A 13,455-nucleotide genomic window follows, 5' to 3' on the forward strand; every position below is an offset into this window, starting at 1 on the left:
TGTGGCACACACCTGTAATCCCAGCCACTCCAGAGGCTGAAATAGGAGGATGGCAAGTTGGAGGCCAGCCTGGGCCAATTAGGGAGACCCTTTTTCGAAGGGGCTGGGGATGCAGCTCAGGGGCACAGTACCTGGCCAACAGGCGCGAGGCCCTGGGTTTGGCCCAGGACCAGCGGTGGCGCAGGGAAGACGCAGCTCTGGGGCATCTCAGCCTCCAGCCCGGCTGCCACTCGTTCTCACTGCTGTGCGCACTCAGGCTGTAAAGCACGTTGTAAGCATTGTGCGGCTCTGGCTCTGGACAACCTCTGTGAGCACACGTGCAGCCACCAAGGGGAGCCCCCCAGATCACAGCCCACCTGGGGCTCACCTTCATCTCCACCTGTCTCCTTCCTGTCAACGGGGGACAAGGACGCTGGCTTCCCCGACCCCGCTGGAGCACTCACGGTAGGCTCCCTACAGCTGCAGTCAGAGGGGCCCACGGTGCCATTGCCCACTGGCTCCCTGCTGGCCCCCACACCCTCAGGTCCTTCCACTCAGCGGTGACAGGGAGAATCTGGAGGGCAGCCCCTGATTGGAATTTTGGCTCCGCTTCTTCCTCCTTGCTGTGTCCTCCCAAGCAAGTTGCTTGATGCCTCTGAGCCTTGATTTCCCCATCCGTAAAGCAGGGATGACAGTCCCATCTCAGATCAGGGGTGGGTTGGGAAGCACTAGAGGGAGCCCCTCTTACTGCACCATGCCCATCCCGTCCATCCCTCATCCCAAAGGTGAATCGCCTTGGTCCCATTCCACTAGCATCTTGTTCCCCTTTGCCCTGATAGGCTAGGAGCTGGCCTGAGACCCTGTTCTCATCAGTGATACGGGAAAATGTCCAGGCATTCTGGGATCTTAATCTCCGATAAAAGAGAGAGCAGTAGAAAGTCTACCCTTTTCTCACTCGGGAACTCTGCCCCGAGGACTGGGGCTGTGGCAGCCATCTTGACATCATGAAGGACGACTCTGCCCACAGTCTTTCCACAAAATTCCTTCCTACCATTTCTCAGGAAATGTATGTTCCTCCCAACCCAACAGCGAGAAAAATAGAGCAGGAGATGGAGAAAAGGGGGCTGGGGAGCAGCTTGGTGAGAGAGCACTCCTGGGGTCATTCACCAGGACCACAAAAAGGAAGAGGGGGGGGTATTACCATCCTCCTTGGAGACAACCTAGCAGTGAACATGGAGACATCACTGGTTCAAAGGAATCCACTGACGTCAGTCCACACAGGCGGAAAGTGCTGTCACTGGCATTCAAGGTCAAGGTTGACGACTCTTAAAAGAGCCTGTGGGAGAGGACCAGCAGACCCCCGGCCCCGCCTCCAAGAGCCACTCTGACCCACAAAACAAAGCCCACGTGTGCACATGGCACGGGGAATCTACAGGGGTGTCCTGAGAAGGCAGCACAGGGACCCAGAGATGGCCCTTCCGCCCTCGCCCCACCCAGGACCCTCCAGCACCCTCCAGCACCTGAGCCTCCACGCTGGCTTTTTGTGATGCAGGTGAACTCGGTTCAGCATTACAAAAGGAACCCAAGGCGGGACCCTCCAAGACCCCAGGCCTCAGGAGCCAAAGACAGACATGGCTGGCCCCCAGCTGTGAGGTCTGGGAGCCAGTGTTTAAGGGACAGAGTCAGGTCCACAAGATGAAGACAGTTCTGGGGTGGGGCAGGGACGGCTGTGCCAGGCCACCCATGCCCTCAGCGCCACTGGCCCGCGGGCATGCTGATGGTGGGAGATGGCGTGTCGCGTAGATTTCACCACGGTTCCGACCAGTACCCAGGCCCTCCCTGTTGCCCATGCTTGTGGACACTCTCCTAAGGAATTTTTCTGCAGCCGGAATATTTGTCAGGAAACAGATCAAGATCATCAGATTGGGTCGGGCGCAGTGGTGTACGCCTGTGACCCCAGAGACTGAGGCTGAGGCAAGAGGCTGTGAGTTCGAGGCCAGCCTCGGCAACTTAGCAGGACCCTGTCCCACTTTACGACAATAAAGATTTAAAAGAGCTGAGGATGTAGCTCAGCAGCAAAGTGCCTCTAGGTTCACTTCCAAGACCAAAAACAAAATGACGCAAAAATACTATTATCAGATTGGGCAACCATCTTTTAAATGTCAGATATTTGTAGAATTACAATTACATTTTAAAAATTACTTTACTTGGCATTTTTTTGGCAACTGTCTCCTTCTTTCAATGTATTCTATTATCAAATGTCTAGAAAAGACAGAGATCATAGTTTGCATGCTGTTAAAACACAGAATATTACCAAAATATGTTGGTTTACAATAAGTAGAAACCATAACCATGTACTTATGAGATATGTGTGTGTGTGTGTGTGTGGGTGGGTGGGTGTGGGTGCACACGCGCGTGTGCGTTTATTCAAGGAGAACCTCTGAACCTACTTCTTAGGGTACCTATTATTATTTTGTGTGTGTGTGTGGTGCTGGGGATTGAACCCAGGGCCTTGTGTTTGCAAGGCAAGCACTCTACCAACTGAGCTATCTCCCCCGCCCGGTACCCATTATTATTAAAAATATATAAAAATAGTGCTTTGAGAACCTGTGGAAGGACCTAGGGTTTGGGGACAGTCTGATTTGCATTCCCCAGTTGAAAGATTGACATCTGTTGGGAATGTGATGTTTTCCTGTGCTGGGGATGGAACACATGCCTCGCACCTGCGCGGCGAGCACTGGCCACTGAGTCACACCCCTCCGTCCACTGTCACTTGGAAGCCACCCAGAAGGAAGACCCTGCGCAGGCCGAGCCCCCGCGCCGCCTCTGTTGCGTGCTAAGTGATGCATGCTGCCTGTGTGCTCTCGGCACCGCCGGGGCTTGGGAGGTGCAGGCAGGGCAGCACAGCCAGAAGGGGCGTTCCCCTCCTTCCCAATGCTTCTGGAACTTCAGGGTTCATCACCTACAGCTGCAACAGGTTGCTGTGATTCTTACACATTTCATCCATGTGCCACTGTGCGCTGGTCACCAGGCCAGAGCTGGAAATAGGTCAGTAAACCCAGACTTCAGAGTGCCCGGTCCAGGCCGAGAAGCTGGCGAACAGACAAGAAACCTACGTCCAGATGAGGCTCATCAGACAGGGCGCGTGAATCAGAGGCACCACTTTGAGGTGCAGAGGTGAGCTGACCCGAGCCGTCCTAGGAAGAACGGCAGGAGAAGTGAGCCTCCTCTGAGAGAAGCCTGCGGGGTCGAAGGCCCAGCACAGGTGGAAGGCTGATGACACCCATCTGGGCCCTGGTGGCCCTTGGCTCTTGTCTTGGAGGGTCAGTCTGTCCATCTTCTCTGCAAACAGGATGTTGGTTTGGAATCAAAGGCTTGGTGTTTCGTGTGAAAAACTGGAAATTGCTGAAGGGTTTGTGTCCGAGACGGGCATGTGTATGACTTTGCTTGGCGGCCGTCATGAAGCACAGCAGCCGGGCTTCAGCAGCAGGCAACCACTGTCCGCTGTCCAGGATCCAGGTGTCACCGCCTGGCTCCTCTGAGGCCTCTCCCGGCGTCCTCGCCTGGTGTCTTCTGTGTGTCGGGGCTGGGGCTCCTTCCCCACACTGCACCTCACGGAGCCTCCTGTCCCTGTTGGTTCACAGCTCTGGAGGGCTGGGCTTCTCCACCGGGCCAAGAGGAAATGCATGGCGTCTCTTTACAGGAGATTCCCGCGACCCTTCCCGCATGGTAAAGCTGTGCGGTGGACCCGTAGCTGCTGATGAAGTGGCCTTACTCAGGACTGCACACAGAGGACAGTAGGGCCCTAGTGCCCAAGAGAGGCGCCAATGGTGTGAACCCTCCTCAACCAGGAGCTGGACCAGGGCACCGTCTGTCCACCTGCACGGCTGTCAGTGTGGGTCTTGGCGTGGAGCAGGTGCTCAGGCATCATGGAGGGGTGGGCTGCAGGGGGACAAGCACGTGGAGGGGCTCCCTCTTACTGCGCTGGCTGGGACCCACTAAGTACGTCTCGAGGACCTTCCCGTCTGTAGTGGACTGGCGCCCCCCGCAAAGACAAGTCCACACCCCAGCCTCGCTCCCAGTCAGGGTCCTTGTGAACATACAGAAGGAACCCAGGATGAAACCATGCGGGTAGAGTGGTCGCGTACTCAGGAGAGGAGGGGACACGAGGCTCGTGAGGAAAGGCCTGTGAAGACAGAGCCACGCGGTCACAAGCCAGAGGACACCGGGGCTGGCTGGCTGGCAGCCACCAGTGGCTGGAGAGAGGCCTGGCACAGAGCATCCCTCGCAGCTTCCAGCAGGAGCCCACCCTGCCGCCACCTCCCGTTAGGCTACTGGCCTCCATCCACGGGGGAAAATCCTGCTGTCTGGAGACCCCCAGTGCGTGGCTGCTGTCGCCCCAGACTCACACGTGGTGACGTGTGCACTCAGGCCTCACCCGTCAACCCTGCGTGTCCTGAACACACGTCCTGCATACACCAGAGCTCAGCTGGCATGAGGGGAAGAGGAAAGCAAGGCTTGGGGCCCTGGGGCCCTGGGGGACAGAGTGGCAGGGCCGTGGGCAGTCAGGAGCCACAGGCAGGGTGGCTGGTCCAGCATGCTTTATGTATTTGTTACTTATTTACTTATCTGTGGTACTGGGGGTTGAGCCCCAGCCCCAGCCCTGTTTTAAATTGTAGGACAGGGTCTTGCTCAGTTGCTGAGGCTGGCCTCAAACTTGGGATCCTGCTGCCTCAGCCTCCTGCGTTCCTGGGACCGCAGTGCCCAGCTAAAAGGATGTGTGTGTGTGTCTGTGTGTTTGGTGCTGGGTATGGACCCCAGGGCTTGCATGTGCCAGGCAAGCACTCTGCCGCCAGGCCATGTGCCAGCCCATGTTTGTCCGCTAAGTGGGCAGCTGACACGTGGGCACCCAGGTTAGGACGATGGTGACTTTCACCTCACCAAACGCCACCTCTACTCGGAGTCAGCGAGACAGCGTGAAAGGTCCCGAGCGGGCACAGGACTTGGTCCAGCATTACATGTGCTTGGCGTAGAGGCCTGTGGCCGAGGGCCGGCCCCAAGGCCCCCTGGGCCGGGCTTCTTGCTTGTGGGATGGCACTCCTCATCAGCCCCAAGGCACCCGATGTGCAGCCAGCTGGCCTGACAGTGGTCGAGTCCTTTCCAGAGAGAAAATGAGTGGCCCTTCTTGTCGTGAGTGGCACCTGACATGGTTCTCCCGACGTGGGCGACTTGGCTTTTGCTTACAGACCCGAGGCTCGTGGTGGCCCTGCCTCATCCCCGAGTAGCTGAAAACAGGCTCTTGTGGCCCCTGACCCATTTCTCGCCATTCGACGTCGACTCCAGGAACTGGACGTGGCAGAGCTGCTGCTGGCCCAGATGCAGACTGCCTTCCCGGCAGCGCCTGCCCTACGTGCTTCAGGTAATGGCAGCATCTGCAGGATGGGACCGGGGTGGCACGAGCCTGCAGAGCCCTGGCCCTCGGCCGGAGCGCAAGCCACCTGCGTCAGGAAAACCTCCAGCGACGCTGGCCGGGTTGAGTCGTAGTCCTCCCTGGCTTGCAGAGCACGCAGAAGGAAATCTAGATCTCACAGTTTTGTGCAGACAGGCCTCCTCTGTGGCCCTCAAACTTGTTGCACTAGTTCCTGCCCCAGGGCCCTTGCACATTACCTACCCAGCCCTTCATGAAGCTGATGGATCCCGGCCTGTGGGTTCCCAGGCTTCCCCTGGGAGGTCCCCCTGTCAGGAGCCTTAGGCTCCTCACTCTTTCCCTTCCCAGTGTTCTTTCCTTGCACCCGGCTGGTCTTGATCCTGGGGCAGTGGGGAGAAGCAGAGACCCTGGGCAGTGAGCTTAGATCTGGAAGGGCCGGGAGTGAGATGACAGGTCCTCTCCTGTCCTACCACACGTGATGTTCTGTGAGGCCGGGGGCTGAGCCACAGGTGGCCGAGGAGACGTGACTGACCCTCAAGGAAGCTGAGTTCTACAGTAAGAAAGAAGGACCAGGAGGTGGGTGTCCCAGAAGCATGGGGGACGGGAGGCACCGTCTGGTGAGACAGTGAGGATGGATTAGAATCTGTCACGTGAAGGGTAGCTGGACAAGCCAGTGCAGAGGCTGGGCGGCCCTTCCCCCGGCCCCTCTGGGGCTTGGGCTCACTCTGCCCAGGGATGAGAAGCTCCTCCCTCCCACCCCTTCTCCTGAGGGGCAGCCTGAGGCCCCGGGGACACCCAGGAGACAGCAGAGAAGAGCCCAGCCGCTGGCACGCTGCAGGACAGCCACTCCCTGGGCGTGGGTGGGATGACAGCTCCCTCCTCCCCCTTTCCCACGGCCTGACCTGTAGCCTCTCAGCTCCCTGTGCGTCAGCTCAGGAGGGGGCTGCGTGGGAGCAGGGCTGGCAGGCCCCTCGCTGGCCTCGCAGGGACTTGCCCAGAATAATAGGCTTCCGTCACCCTGAGAAAGATAACGAAGACCTCTAATAAAAACGAAGAAACAAACAGCGGGACCCCAGCACCGCAGGCAGGGCTGGGCGTGGCCTCCCTGGTGGAGTGGGGCATGCCTGGGGACAGGAAGGGCAGCGGGCAGGCGGGCGGTGGTCATTCCAGAGGGGAACCTCCTGGCCCTCTGGCCCAGGGGCTCAGGCCACACTTGTTCTGTCCCTGAAAGCAAAAGGCAGAGCTGCCCAGGCACCAGGCAGGGCCAGCCACGGGCAAGAGCAGGGAGCCCAGGGGCAGAGGCCCAGGTCCAGCCTGAGCTCCAGCTGGTGCTGCCGGAACCCATTCAGCAACAAGCAGGGGTCCTCGGTCAGTCCGCAGCGTGTGCTCTGTGGGCACCGAGGTCTCTGGGGCCACCCACCAGGCCTGACCCTGGCTCCAACTCCTGAGCCTCGGGTTTTCTCACCTTGACATGGGTGTGACTGCAGGATGCAGCGTGCTGGCCGTGGGCTGTGGAACTGGACCAGCGGGTACGTGCGCCGGCCACGGAAGGCCTGCAGGCCGGGAGGGGCAGAGCCGCCCGCTGAACTCCTTACTGCTGCAAGGACCCTGCTGGCACAGTGGAGGCTGAACCTGGGCAGACGCAGGAAGGCGGCCAGGCAGAGCACAGCACCCTGGCAGGCCTAGAGCCCAGAGTCCAGCTCAGCACCTCTGTTACGCGGCCCACGGCACCAGACCTCTGAAGGCCCCTACCCTCTGGGGACCCTTAACATTGCTGAGGGCTGCAACCCAGCCCTCTTCTCCTCCCCATCTGCTCTTTCTGGTCAATCATATCCTTTCCCGAAACTGCAATTACCACTTAGATGCCGCTGGCCCCACGTTGGGGTGAATAGTGTGTCCCCCAAGTGCAGTGTCCACCTGGAAAATCAGATTTGGAGAGACAGCTTTTGCTGATGGAATTGTTCAATTGATTGTGGCCATGCTGCGGAAGGGTGGTCCTAACTCAGCGACTGGTGGCCTGGTAAGAGGCCAGGTGAACACGCAGGGGCGAGGCCACAGGCCACTATGATGGAGGGGGGTTGTAGAGGGGCAGCTGTAACCACGATGCTCCAGGACAAGGTGGCGGGACCCCAGCCTCTGCAGGGAGCTTGGTGCCGGCTCCTCCTCCATTTGGACTTCCAGTCTGCCGGACGGGCAAGAGCAGATTTCTGCTGCGAGCCTCCTGGCGAGTGGCCATGTTTCGGCAGCACAGAAGGCCAGCAGGCCCCTCACTCTGCCCCTCTGCCGCTGCCTCCTGAGCAGCCCACCCACACCTCCTCCCGCCTGTCAGACACTGCCTCCCGCAGCCCTTGCAGAACAGCCCTGCACCAGGTCTCTGCTCCTGGAGGCTGCACCGCCGGGGCCCAAGCTGAACCACCCGAGCCGCCCTCCACCCGAGCGTGGAGCCTGCTCATCCTCCTCCCCAGTCTGAGCTGGAGACCAGAGACCTCCCCCAAGGTGAACGCGGGGCTGGGAGCTCCAGGGACGCCTGGTTTCCAGCACAACGCCCAGCCCGAGACACACAGCCGCAGCAACCGGGACGTGGAACTCAGCCTGGATGGCAGATGCCACAGGGTGGCAGTGACAGTGCCGGTGGCTAGGAGGGGAATGTCCCCATTCCCGGGCGATGCCGCAGAGGCACCGGGGGACCAAGGGCTGCCGCGACTGCGCTGACCTTCGAATGGCTCAGAAACAGGAACCCGAGGCCTGGCTACCTGCTGGACGGCTTCCGACCCGCCCCTGACCACAGTGTGCCCCAGCTGGCTTCCTGCAGTCCTGAGCACAAGGCCGCCACTGCCGCGGTCCTCCAGCGGAACGTGCCCAGTTCCTTCCGCCTGCTCTCGGGAGGCCGAGTTCAGATTTCCTCTGTGACCGGTAGGGTCCTCCCGCCTCCCCAGCCCCTCACTGCACTGCGCCAGACTCCAGGCCGGCTGGGCGCCTCCACCGGTCACTCTGGCTCCGCCCATGGGCAGCGGGCCCCGCCCTCCTCCTCCAGGCCTCAACCTGGGCATCCAGTCCCTTGGCGCCCGCATGTGTGGCGTGAAGACTTTCCGATGGCGACGGAGCCCCAGTCCCCCTGGTCAGGGTGCTCAGCACTGTGACCAGAAGACCTGACCAGAGCGGCTTTAGAGGAGGGTATGTTTCCTGGACTCTCTGGGTTTCAGAGGGCTCAGTCCACGGACGGCCAGCTCCAGTGCTCTGGGCCCAAGGGAGGCAGGACGTCAGGGCAGAATAGTGTGGCGGGGATCAGCTCAGGCTATGGCCACCAGGAAGCAGAGAGAGCTCCCCTCAGCAGGGACAAAATGACCCCTGGTCCCCCCTCCTCCAGCCACACGGCCTGCCCAGTCACCGCCCAGCCATCCCTATGGGGTCAAGGCACCGACCAGGTTACGGCTCTCATAACCCAGTCACTTCGCCTCTGGACTCTCTTGCACTATCACACACGAGCTTTGGGGGACACCCGACATCTGAACCACAGCACCACCTACAAGAAATCTCCACAAAGTGACCGTCTGGACTGTCTGATCATCACCCCTCACCTGGCACATTGTAGGTGCACAACAGGCGGCCGACGGGGCAGCCGAAGGGGTGGGTGACGGATGGGGGAGGGACAGTGACGAATGGGGAAGGGCGGAGGGCAGAGGAAGGATGGATGATGGGAGGGTGGTGGGAGGGCCAAGGAGGGACGGTGACGGATGGGGGAGGGCAGAGGGAGGATGCGGGAAGGGCAGACGGGCCAGTGGGTGACCTGGTGCCCTGCACCTGCCTCAGCATTCCAGGAGGCGAGGCGGCTGGCCCGGGGGCAGCGCAGGTGCCCGCCGCAGGACGGCAGTCTGCTGAGGCTTAGCGAGCACTTCCTCCTTGCTGGGCACCAGCCCTGGCCCTTGGTCCTCGGGGCTGGGGGGGAAGCTGCGTGGCATCGGCAGCCGTCCCCTCACGCATGCCGCGACACTCACAGGTACGAAAGCGCGGACAGTGGTACACGGTGTTCCCGCCGCACATCCAAGGACCCTCGCAGACACAGCAGGCGCTCCCTGAACTCGGGCTGAACTGGAGGCCACTGTACCGGAAGTCAAGGAGGCTGGGAGTTGCCCGATGCCTCAGGAACCAACGTGTCAATAAAGTCACGCCCGCCGCCGTCCCAGTGCAGCGGGAGCAGAGGGCGAGGAGGGCAGCCCTCGGCGGAGGGTCCTGGGCCAGGGCCCAGGGGCGGGCAAACCACGGCACGTCTGAGGCCAGGGCAGACCTGGCTGGAGCCGAGGGCTTGCCTCGGGGAGGAGGGATGACCTGAGGCTGGCAGAGACGCCGCTGGCACTGGGACGGGCAGTCAGGGAAGAGCGCAGGGCAAGGGGCAGCCCTGAGGCGGGAGGCCTGCGAGACAGGGAGGCTGAGCCCCACCCGGACGGCTGGACCCAGTTCTACCTGCTGGTCCTCCTGCAGGGTGCTGAGTCATCCCCTGGCCCGAGGAGGGAACACGCCATCCTGCCACACAGCCGGCCAGGCAGCAGGGAGGGCCCGGCACGCCACCTCCCAGCTGGGGCACAGCACAGGTGCCCAGCCTGGTTTGACTCGCAGGAGCCCTGAGGGGGTGGGGCAGTGTCCCGGCCCCTCTGTCCTTCCTCCTGGCTTAGAATCAGGAGGCCTCGCTCCTGTCGGGGCTCCGAGCCTCCGTCCTCCCCTGTGTGAGAGGAAGGTGCCGCCGGTGCGCAGGATGCCAGGAGCAGGAAGCCACCTGCACAGCCCGGGCACCGCGAGCGCTGGCCCCGGCCTCTCTCCTCCCCGAGCCCGCGCCTGCACGCCTCGGAGATGAGGCTGTGGCTGAGGACGGAGGGAGGGCTGGGGTCCCCGCGGAGCCCACGCCAAGGCTGGCGAGCGCGGGGGGCACCCCACCACCTCTGCACAGGCCATCTGCTCCCCGGAGGACGGCGGTGGGAGGGGTCCTCTTGGGGTGTCCAGGCCCCGCCTCAGGAGACCTTTGCTGCTGGCTGCTGCCAAGCCCTGGACACCAAGGAGCAGTGCTCACGTGGCCAGGTGGCCCTGCAGGCCCGGGGGGCGTGGGCGCCAGATGACCAGAGGTCCCTCTCAGGAGGGCAAAGCGCTCTGGAGGCCGCCGTGGAGGTGCACTGGGGTCCTGGCACCGTCCAGCCAGCGGATGGGCTGGAGCCCTGCCCAGTGAGGTGAGGCCCAGGAGGGCCAGGGCACCCACTCCCCAGCGGCCTGGGTGGGCAGCAGACCCACGGGGTGGGGTGCGACCGGGCTGCGGGGCCAGCGGGAGTTGGCAGGCCACGTGGGGGACCACCAAGCACTGGGGTGGGTGCAGACGCGACAGGGGGCAGGCCTGGGCCCCGCGCCTGCCCTGCAGGGGTTGAGGTGGGAGGAGGAGGTCGTGCACCGTAGTTCAGGGAAGGGCAGGTGGCCGCTGGGCTGGGGAGGCCGCGCTGCGCCTGGCAGCACCGCCCACCCAGAGCCTTAGCGAGCTCCCCAACATGAGCGCCACGGTGCTGTTACGCACGAGTAGACAGTTGGCACTCCACTCTGCTTCTCAGGAGAGGGAGCGAGGCTGGGAGCAGGAAGAGGACCGGGCAGCAGGGCCAGCCCAGGCTGTGGACCTCAGGGCTTCGACTCCTGCTGCCCCCAGGCTGTCCACAGCTGCCTGTGATGTTGCCTGTGCCTGTGGGGAGGTCCCCTGTGGCCCCTCCCAGAGGGGACAGCACTGGCCCGGGCCAGGGAGCCACCTGGGCACCTGCTGCTCTGGTGCCGGGCCGCCTGCCCTCAGCCTGGCCTCCTTGCCTTCAGGAGCCTCACGTGGTCTTCTCCGTAAGGCCTGTTTCCTGAGCTCAGCTGGGCCCAGCTCCCAGCTGGGGCGCAGAAGCAGAGGTGAATCTGTGGGTCCCTGGTCCCCGAGGAAGACAGGCCAGTGACAGCCGGCCAGCATCCCACCACCCGCAAGGACAGGCTGGACGACGCGGGCGAGGTGAGGCCCCGTCTCGGCAGTGGCAGGAGGCCAGCTTCTGCCCCGGCAGCCCCTTGCCATCCTCCGGAGCCCCAGACCCCCTTGAGGGAGGTGCCTGTTCCCCCTCGGCAGGCAAGGAGGACCCAGGACCCAGGCCAAGGCGCTCGAGCAGCCCAGGCCCTCCTGGCCAGCTGACGTGGGGTGGCCCCCAGGCACGCGAGGGCCGGTACGCGTCTGCGTGCTAGACAGACAGACGTCCTCCAGTGGAGGCTGGGTGACACGGAAGAGCATGGCAGGACGAAGTCGGACGTGGAGCCCAGGCTGAGAGCGGCAACACCGCCTGCTGGACGCTGGACGCTGGGCACTGGACGCTCTCTGCGGCCTGGGAGGGCAGGCCCAGGGCAGGGGCGGGAGGTGGTGGAGGGCCTGGCAGCTCGGGATCCGGCCATGGGCCGTGCTCCCGCCAGGCAGGCCAGCTGGTGGTGAGGTGAGAGGCCTGGCGTGGGTCACAGGCACGTGGCGGGAATGTCCTTCCCGTTCCGTGCCAGGTGCCCCTCAGAACAGACCGAGGAGGCGCCATCCGGTGGATGACGGCTGCTGCCACCTGGAGCCAGCTAACAGCCCTGCTCCAGAGCCTGGATGGGCGTCCTGGACGGGCGTCCCATTCCACTCTCCCAGCACAGTCAGTTATTTTTATACCTGCTCCCAGGGAGCCCGGGTTTCGGTCAGGATCAGCTCTGGCAAGTGTCTGAAATCTGCGAAGGGCAGCGTCTTTCGGAAGAGAACTGCCCTTCCCTGGCAGAGTGGTCCCGATGGGCCCCGCGAGGGCTGGCGGGAGGCTTGGTCCTCAGGGAGTCTGGCTCCGCCTCCTCGTTACCCACATAACTGCCTGTGCCCCAGCTTTCATGCTTGCATCCCAGGGAAAGGAAAAAAGAACAGGGTATGGAAGGGCGCCCCTGCCTTTGAGGACACTTCTAGGAAGCCCCACACTCCGCCGGCTCAACTCCACGGGTAGAATTTGGTCAGGTGGCTCGGTTTCGGGGCCTGTCTGCTCCACATAGCCCCGGGGACCTGCAGGAGAGCAGGAAGCCGTGGACAGGGCCGGGACACGGGCTCTCTGGCCAGACTGCCTTCCTTCTGAGATGGAGACACTGAGCTGCTTTTCTAACCTAAACCTACCGAGGGCCAGCGTGGGGCCCAGCAGCACGGCACAGGCCAGCACGGGCCAGGCCCTGGGTTCCAGCCCAGCGTCTCGAAAGCCTGCATTAAACCAAGCTAACACGATCAAGGAAGAGGGCCACGCAAGCCAAGGCCTGGGTGGGACCTGGTTGGGGCCCAAGGCACCTGTGGACCGTCCACTCACTGGGCTTTGGGAAGCACAGGGGTGGTCACCTCAGTGGGGGCAGCTCGGGGTCATTTGTAGCTCTCTGGTCCCCAGGAGACAGGGGTCTGGGCAGGAGAGACAACAAGCAGGAGCCCAGGCGGAAGCAGGGATTGTTCTAGAAGGGAGGCCCTGGCCACAGCAGGGAGCCGGGAGGGAGAAGGCTGGGGGCACCTTGCTCTTGGGAAGGACACAGGGACAGGCCACACCAGGAAAGCTGCTAGGGTCAGGCGGGCACAGAGGGGGTCCTCCCTGCAGGACTGGTGGGGTGCAGGTTGCGGGGGATCCGAGGCTGCGGAAGGTGGGAAGCAGGTGGGGGCGTAGTGGGGCCTCCGGGGGTCCAGGCGTCTGTGGGCCAAGCCCTGTGAGCCCTGTGAGCCTGAGTGAGCCTTGTGGACGGTCGGAGGCGCCCCTCCCCGTGATGTCGGGAGAGCGTCCCCTGTCCCCACAGCTCAGTAAGCCACCACCACTCTTCCCTCTAGGAGGGACGCTGCTCCCTGCCCCACGCCGATGCCAACAGCAGCGCCCGGCACACGGGCGAGGGAGTGAGGCGAGAGGGGAGGCTGGCCTCCTGGTCCCACCAGCCACCTCCGGCTCAGCGAGGGGACGTCCTAGATGAAGGGGTGCTGGGCACACAAGCTGCAGCCAGCTCTCAGGCTGCTCCTGCGCCTCCTT

The 13,455-nt window shown here is 62.7% G+C and overlaps 1 long non-coding RNA gene across 1 annotated transcript; it reads left to right on the forward strand.

The window, feature by feature from the left end:
- The first annotated feature begins 8,219 nt into the window (after positions 1 to 8,219).
- Positions 8,220 to 12,603, forward strand: LOC124960310 (uncharacterized). The gene is made up of 3 exons (XR_007104057.1): positions 8,220 to 8,995; positions 9,405 to 10,623; positions 11,243 to 12,603. It is a non-coding gene; the product is annotated as an uncharacterized LOC124960310 (long non-coding RNA).
- Positions 12,604 to 13,455: the final 852 nt, after the last annotated feature.

The sequence above is a fragment of the Sciurus carolinensis genome, chromosome 11 (assembly GCF_902686445.1).
Source record: "Sciurus carolinensis chromosome 11, mSciCar1.2, whole genome shotgun sequence".
Classification (NCBI taxonomy): Eukaryota; Metazoa; Chordata; class Mammalia; order Rodentia; family Sciuridae; genus Sciurus; species Sciurus carolinensis.